Raw genomic sequence first — 8,460 nt, forward strand, 5'->3', positions numbered from 1 at the left:
AGTTTTACACAGGGTTAAAAATAGCTGCCTAGACCTGTATTGTGAAAATATCTGGTCCTCTAAAAAAAAAAAGGAATCTTCATGTTACCAAGTTTTTCCTCCCAAGGCTTGACTTATTTTAATTTCTTGTTATTTAATGACACCCTAAGAAAACAGACAGAATGGAGGAATGCAGGTGGTCCTCAATTTATGACTGTAACTGATCCTTGAATTATGGTCCTAACTTGTGCTAGTTTTTAAACAAGTCACCATGTGGCCATGCCCAATTTTGCAAACTTTTTTGGGGGGTGCTTGTTAAGTGAATCGCCTTGTTAATTAATTAGCAGATCCATTATCCACAATGGATGTTTCCTTGGCAGGAGACTAGAAGTAAATGCTGATTTCTGGCAAAAAAAACCCACCACATTATAAACCGTGGCCATGTTATGATGGGATGCTGCAAACATCTGCAAATGTGGGCAGGTTGCAAAGTGTCCAAAAGGCTATCATGTGGCTGTGGCCAGCCACTGCAACTTCGGATACAGGTTGTAAGTAGCCCTGAGAGGACTATCAAAACTTTGAACTGTTGCTAAGTGACGGGTCATAAGTCAGGGACTGCTTGTATGTGAGAAATATGGCAGGACAGGAGTACAATTTCCAATGATACATGCAAGCTATGTGAGTCTGCAAAAAAGTGGGCTATGTATTTGTTCAATAGGATAGGATAAGATAGGATAGGAGTGGAGTGGGTAGGGTAGGGTAGAATAGAATAGAATAGAATAGCATAGAATAGAATAGAGGAATGTAGAGTAGAGTAGAGTAGAGTAGAGTAGAGTAGAGTAGAGTAGAATAGAGGAATGAAGAGTAGAGTGGAGTGGAATAGAATAGAATAGAATAGAGAAATAAAGAGTAGAGTAGAATAGAGTAGAGTAGAGTAGAATAGTAGAATAGAATAGAATTTTTTACTGGTCAAATGTTATTGGACACACAAGAAATTTGTCTTTGGTGCATATGTTCTCAGTGTACATTAAAAAAAAGATACATTCATCACGAATCATAAGGTACAACGCTTAATGATAGTCATATTACTTTACTCTTCTTTGAGGAACTGGGTATGTCTAATTGAATGAAAAGAAGGACTAAGGGTAACCTGATAGCAGTGTCCCAATATCTCAGGGGTTGCCACAAAGAAGAGGGAGTCAAATTATTCTCCAAAGCACCTGAAGGCAAGTTCAAGAAGCAATGGATGGAATGTAATCAAGGAGAGAAGCAACTTAGAACTAAGGAGAAACATAGACAGTTAGAACAATTAATCAGCGGTACAACTTGCTCTGAGAAGGTGTGAATGCTTCAACACTGGAGGTTTTTAAGAAGAGATTGGACAACCATCATGGTATTGGGTCTTCTTCTTGAGCAGGGGGTGAACTAGAAGACCTCCCATGTTCCTTCCAACTCTGTTATTCTATTATTCTTCATTACAGTTCAGTAATCTGGATTCTGGCAGCTGGTGAGAGATGATGATCAGGTCCATCCAAGTATTAGATCAATGATCATTTAAGATCTTCAGTCTAAGAGGGAAGAGCCGAGGTGGCACAGTGGTTAGGGTGCAGTACTGAAGGCCACTACAGCTGACTGTTATCTGCAGTTCAGCGGTTCTAATCTCACCAGCTCAAGGTTGACTCAGCCTTCCATCCTTCCGAGGTGGGTGAAATGAGGACCCAGAATGTGGGGGAGATATGCTGACTCTGTAAACCGCTTAGAGAGGGCTGAAAGCCCTATGAAGTGCTATATAAGTCTAACTGCTATTGCTATTGCTATAGTCTAAATCACACATACCTTACCATTCCTTTTGTCAGAACATTCATGAAGTGGAATAGGACATAGCAACAGGTCGGCCATTGGGGATTGGCTGTAAGAGGACATGGTAACAAGGTCAGCCAATGTATAGGCATTGCAACTGGGTCAGCCAATGGGAACTATTTGGTGACTGAGAGCCATGCCAGATGGCTCGGAGCCTGGGCGTGGCTTACCTATGTAGCTCTGAGTCTGTGCAAGAGAACTAAACTGGTCTGTTGCTCTGAAACTGAACCACTGTTGGCATTGTATATTTATTTCACGTGTTATGTTATGTAGAAAGAGAAGTTAATGAATCCTGCTGAATCGGTTACCTGTGTGCGTGCTTTCTGGATTTGATTTCTGCAACAAACATCTTTGGACTATTACCCCTGATTTGCTAAGGCACTGAAGAGCCAAAGTCCATTTGAAAGAGATTCAGTTCCACTCAAGAGCTCTTCGCATCCCAGCTTCCCCTGTTTATCCTGGGATCAGAGCAATTCACACAACACCCGTCTTAATAATTCTGGGCATGTAGCCGGGAGGAGAGGAGAGAGACGGCAAAGGTAATTCTATTTCCGTTGTTAAGAGTCCCTCGCACTCACGGCGCTGCTCAGGCACGGAAAGCATCATTGGAAATGCACCGTACAGCTTTCCGTGTCTTTCAGACTTTATTAGAGGGGCTCTCTAGGGTACCTCGGAGCAGCATAATAAAATGTCATAAGTTCATTGGCGTTTGAAGGGACTTCCTGGTTTTCCTTCTATGATCTTGTTTGCTGGGATTGCCAAAAAGGCCATTTCAAGAGGAGGGGAAGGGAAAAAAAATTGGAGTGGTATCTAGTATAAGAAAACCTGGTGGGCCTCTGGGATGTGATGTTAAACGGTGACATACTTTGGCATCCGATCGTCGGATGTTAATCCCGGGACCGGATCCTTGGAGACAAAAAGAAATGAGCCAACAGCAAAGTGTGCGATACAGACAACCAAGTCACGGGTGAAGTTGGTTACTCTGTGAACAAGCTTGATACACTAAGCGGTAGGGATGGTGAACCTTTTTCACATCAGGGGCCAAAAATCACATGCATGCGAGCTATCGTGCTCGCTTGTGTGCCCACCCCCATAATTTAATCCCCCCTGTGCCATGCTCCCTGCACATGCATGTGTGACATCCCCACTTTCTAGAGGTCGAAAAATGGAGAGGTCGAAAAATGGCTCTACAAGCAAACTGGAAGTTCAGAAATGGACTTCTAACTTGCCCATTGGGAAGTTTTTCTCCTTCTGGAGGCTTCGGGAGGCTTCTGTAGAGCCTCTGGAGGGTGAAAAACAGCCCAATGCACAAACCAGAAGTTCAGGAATGGATTTCCGGGCTGACCATTGGACCGTTTTGCTCCCTCCGGAGGCTTTAAGAGGTTTGTGCCGGTGTCACCAATTTCAGCCGGGCAGTTGTTGTGCATTTCCTTGACGTGAACTAAAGGGTGGGGTTGGGCTTGATGACCTCAATGGCCCCTTCCTAGTTTATGCTTCTTAGGACAGCCGTAACGACAGTTAGGAGAAACGTCAACATCTGTGGCATTCTGTGGAGTGACTAATCCCGGAATGCAGCGGAGTGAAGCGGTTAATTAATTTCAGACCCTGAATTGACTTGTTTTATAGGGAAGATCTTCAGACACATGTGGAGAATGCCTGGTCCCTCAAGGGATGGTGGTGAGGCATAGATTTACATGTGCATTATGCAACATGGCTGGCAAGGATGCACATGGAATGCAAAATGTGAACGGTTCTAAAAAGGGGGGACATAACGAGTGCAGCCTTCAGAGCAGAACTTCTGTTTCTGAAAAAATAAGACTGCAGAGAGCCAACATTTCTTTCTCTCTCCATGTGTGTGTGTGTGTGTGCGAGAGAGAGAGAGAGAGAGAGAGAGAGAGAGAGAGAGAGAGAGAGAGAGAGAGAGAGAGAGAGAGAAATGGAAAGAGAGAAAAGGAGATGGAAAGGGAGAAGGGAGAGAGTGAAGAAAGAGAAAAGAGAGAGAGGAAGAGAGAGGAAGAAAGAAAGATAAAACAGAGAGACAGAGAAAGATATGAGAGAGAAGAAAGAGAGAAAGAGAGAGAAGAGGGAGAGAAAGAGAGAGAAAAGAGAGAAAGAGAAAGAAAGAGAAAAGAGAGAAAGAAAACAGAGAGAAAGAAAGAAAAAAAGAGAAAACAGATAGAGAAAGATATGAGAGAGAGAGAGAAAAGAGGGAGAGAAAAAGATAAGGAGAGAGAAGAGAGAGAGAGAGAAAGAAAGAAAAAAGAGAAAGAGAAAAAAACAGAGAGAGAGAGAGGGAGAGCTACTTCATATTTTACCTTCCCTTTTCATTGGGATGCAGAATCAGCTTCAGTCCCCCAAGGAGCCTCCTGAATAATCAGCACTAGGTCCTGAAAATCCATGGCAGAATAGATTCTAAAGCTAAAAAGTCTGGAGAAGAATTTGAAAAAAACCCTGGTATAAACTCAAGGAACTCTGGGGAAAAAAATGGCGGCTCATCCCAAATCAGCTTCTTCTGAATGCAAGACACCTCCAGCTCATTCACCGGACTTCAGATGCAGTTGCCTATGGGTCAACCTTTTCTCCCTCACCTGTCCTTCCTTTCTGCCTCACTATCAGTCTTAAGAACTCACCTCCTGGCCATGATCCTGCAGAGACCTTGGTCGAGCAACTGGGTTTCCTAGACCCTCTGCGGTGCATTATGGGAGTGTGCAAATATTTCCTTAATGCATCACGGATGCCATTTGCAGAACGCAGTGTCTTTTTCAGCGGAGTCTTTTCCATCTCTTGAATCGTACGGAAATCATCTCTCTCTCTTTTTTTTTTGGGTGGTGTTACTGCTGTCAAGTTCTCCTAGAGTTTTTCTACACTTATCTTCATGCCCAGAATCTCCTTATTTTTGGCTGAGATGGAGCTTTAAGTATCCAAATGTTCAGAAAATTCTGCCTACAAAGAAAGGCAGACGGTGCGCCGTTCTACAAGGATAAATGCCAAACCCTGGAGGATCTTTTAAAATGTTGCTGATGAAAACAAAACAATTATCTCTCTTTCTCCATCCCTCCCCCCTCTCTCTTTCTCCCTCCCTCTCCCTCCCTCTCCCCCTCTCTCTCTGTGCCTCTGTGTCTCTCAGTCTCTTTCTCTCCCTCCCTCCCTCTCTCTCTCTCATCCATTCAGAAAAAAAGCACATCATAATCGTGGAAGTAGCAAAAAAATCCTCTAAACAGGTAAAGGTTCCCTTCGCACATACATGCTACGCGTTCCCAACTCTAGGGGGTGATGCTCATCTCTGTTTCTAAGCTGAAGAGCCAACGCTGTCCGAAGACGTCTCCGTGATCATGTGGCCGGCATGACTCAACATGGGACGCTGTTCCCTTCCCACCAAAGGTGGTTCCTATTTTTCTACTTGCATTTTTATGTGCTTTCGAACTGCTATGTTGGCAGAAGCTGGGACAAGTCACGGGAGCTCACTCCGTTAAGCGGCGCTAGGGATTCGAAACGCCGAAATGCCAATCTTTCTGATCGACAAGCTCGGCGTCTTAGCCGCTGAGCCACCGTCTCTAGCTCCCTCTACATGGATGCAATTCCACCAAGCCAAACCTAGCCAGACTTCCTGTCCCCTCCTCCTGCCTCTTGTCTTACCCAACTCTGCATGTCCTCAATGTAGTAGGTGAGCAGGAGATCCTCCTAGGAGCTGCCCTCAGATGCTCAAATCCAGACTCCCCTGTCCCTTCTCAGCAATGGCACAGTCCTTTTATACTCAACAACCCATTAACAGCATGTAAACAAGCCTGTGGACAAACCACAATTGTCCTAGACAATCTGATGGGCAGCCCCCCGAGTGTTCCCTGGGTTAGAGAATTAGTTACACTTGCTTTCGGATCACTCTTCCTCCCTTTCCCTTTTCTTCCACTGGCAGCACGCCAGGGCCAGTCACCTCCTCCCTCGTCTGGATGGAAGTTAACTCAATGTGACATCTCTCGGCAGGTCACGTGGTGCAGCGGAGACCAGCTCAGAGTAGAATCGGCTCTAATTGTCTAGCTTTGTGTGCGCGCATGTGTGAGTGTGCATCTCTCTTTTGTTCCCTCAGTTTCCTTGCCTAGGCATCTAAGATTAGGCAAAGAGGGTGGTGGTGGTGGGGGAAGCATCTAAAGCAGAAGGATTCAGATTATGCAGGTTGGGAAAGGAGAAGAAGAAGGAAGGGAGATGGTGATGGGAAGGAGGAGGAGAAGGGAGGGGGAAGGAGAAGAAGAAAGGGAGATGGTGATGGTGATGGTGAGGATGAGGATGAGGAGGAAGAAAGATGGTGGTGATGGAGACGAGGAGGAGGAAGGGAGAAAAGGAGGAGGAAGGGAGGAGGAGGAGGAGGGAGGGGGAGAAGGAAGGGAGAATGAGAAGGAATGGAGATGGTGATTTTGATGGAGAGAAGAAAAGGAGGAGGAAGGGAGATGGTGATGGTGATGGAGAGGCAGAGGAAGAGGGGAGATGGTGTTTGAGAGGAAAAGGAGACAGAGACAGAGGAGGAGGAGGAGGAAGAAAGATGATGGGGATGGAGAGGAGGAGGAGGAAGGGAGAAGGAGAAAAGGAGGAGGAAGGGAAAAGTACAAGGAGGAGGAAGGGGGGAGGAGGAGGAAGAGAAGGAATGGAGAATGAGAAGGAAGGGAAATATGATTGTGATGGAGAGGAGGAGGAGGAGAAGAAAAGGAGGAGGAAGAGAGATGGTGATGGAGAGGAAGAGGAGGGAAGAGGAGGAGGAGGAGGAGGAGGAAGAAAGATGATGGGGATGGAGAGGAGGAGGAGGAAGGGAGAACGAGAAAAGGAGAAGGAAGGCAGGAGGAGAAGGAGGAGGAGAAGGAAGGGAGAATGAGAAGGAAGGGAGATAGTGATTGTGATGGAGCGGAGGAGGAGAAGAAAAGAAGGAGGAAGAGAGATGGTGATGGAGAGGAGGAGGAGGGAAGAGGAGGAGGAGGAGGAGGAGGAGGAGGAAGAGGAGGAGATGGTGTTTGAGAGGAGAAGGAGATGCAGGAGATGGAGAAGGAGATGGAGAAGGAGAAGGATCTGTCCATCCTGGTCTGATGCTAGCTTAGTAAAAGCTCTTGATAAAGACTCAGGCAACCCAAGTGCCAATCCAGAAAATCCTCTTTGCTTCACTGTTGGTGTCAGTAGAACATCATGAGAATCCAGTAGTTCTTTATATGGACTTTTTTTTTTTAAAGGAAAATTCAGGAACGGTTTGCTTACACGTTGTTGCTTAATATACGATGGCATTGTAAAATCTTCTCCTCATTTGCATAACTATTAATGTACATTGCCCAGGAACCATTTCTCCACGCAAATCATATTGCTTTCATACTTCGACACATAAATTTTCCTGACACTCGTTTTCAAAATGCAAATTCCTACAATGTAAGCTGTTTATTTTAAAAGAAATATAACTACCCTGTTTATAGTTAACCTTCAATAGAGCATCTTCTTTCTAGTAGTTGTTGCTTTTGGAATGCAGATGTATATTTATCATCACTAGCAGATTTCATCTAATGCTAGCATTTACATCTCTGAGTAAACCAGTAGAATCCAAAGGCTCACATCGCCCGCTAAGGAGTGTTTGTGACAGAATTTTGCTATAACCTTCGTAAAAACAGGAATGAGACAAATATTGTTCCATGTTTTGATATTCACCCCCCCCCCCCATAAAGTATTTGAGGTTTGAAATTGAACTGGGGGAGAGAGAAGTGGATAGATTTATTCACCTGCCCCAAGAGGCTGTTGGGTACTTCATAGTTTTAAGTTCAGCTTTGTATGTCATGTTTTTCTTTAGCCATTTTTCTTCAACCAAGTTTGATCCAGCACCTTATTTCTGCGTTCCTCTTTTCAGTGGCAACAAGGAACATGCAGGCTCCATGGGATCATGTCAAGGCAAAGGACTGTGTTAAATTTAGACAGGGGTGCAGAGTGTAGATACATGCGTGAACTTAGCAAGCAAGTATTGATATTTGTTCCCAAGCGTCTTCATAAGCTGGAAAGAAATGGTGAAAAGAGTAACGTTCTACATTTAGCCAAGAAAAGCGAAATGCACAGGTACAGTATAGGTGGTATCTTGCTCAATAGTAGTAACTGTGAGAGGGATCTTGGAGTCCTAGTGGACAACCATTTAAATAGGAGCCAGCCGTGTGCAGCAGCTGCCAAAAAAGCCAACACAGTTCTAGGCTGCATCAACAGAGGGAGAGAATCAAGATCACGTGAAGTGTTGATACCACTTTATAGTGCTTTGGTAAGGCCACACTTGGAATACGGCATCCAGTTTTGGTGGCCACAATGTAGAAAAGATGTGGAGACTCTAGAAAGAGTGCAGAGAAGAGCAACAAAGATGATTAGAGGACTGGAGGCTGAAACATATGAAGAACGGTTGCAGGAACTGGGGATGTCTAGTTTAATGAAAAGAAGGACTAGGGGAGACATGATAGTATCTTCCAATATCTCAGGGGCTTCCCCAAAGAAGAGGGAGTCAAGCTGTTCTCCAAAGCACCCGAGGGCAGGACAAGAAGCAATGGGTGGAAACTAATCAAGGAGAGAAGCAACCTAGAACTGAAGAGGAATTTCCTGAAGTGAGAACAATTAATCAATGGA

This window comes from Thamnophis sirtalis, unplaced genomic scaffold (genome assembly GCF_051295495.1).
Source record: "Thamnophis sirtalis isolate CommonGarterSnake01/CBP01778 unplaced genomic scaffold, rThaSir2_p1.2 scaffold_2, whole genome shotgun sequence".
Taxonomy (NCBI): Eukaryota; Metazoa; Chordata; class Lepidosauria; order Squamata; family Natricidae; genus Thamnophis; species Thamnophis sirtalis.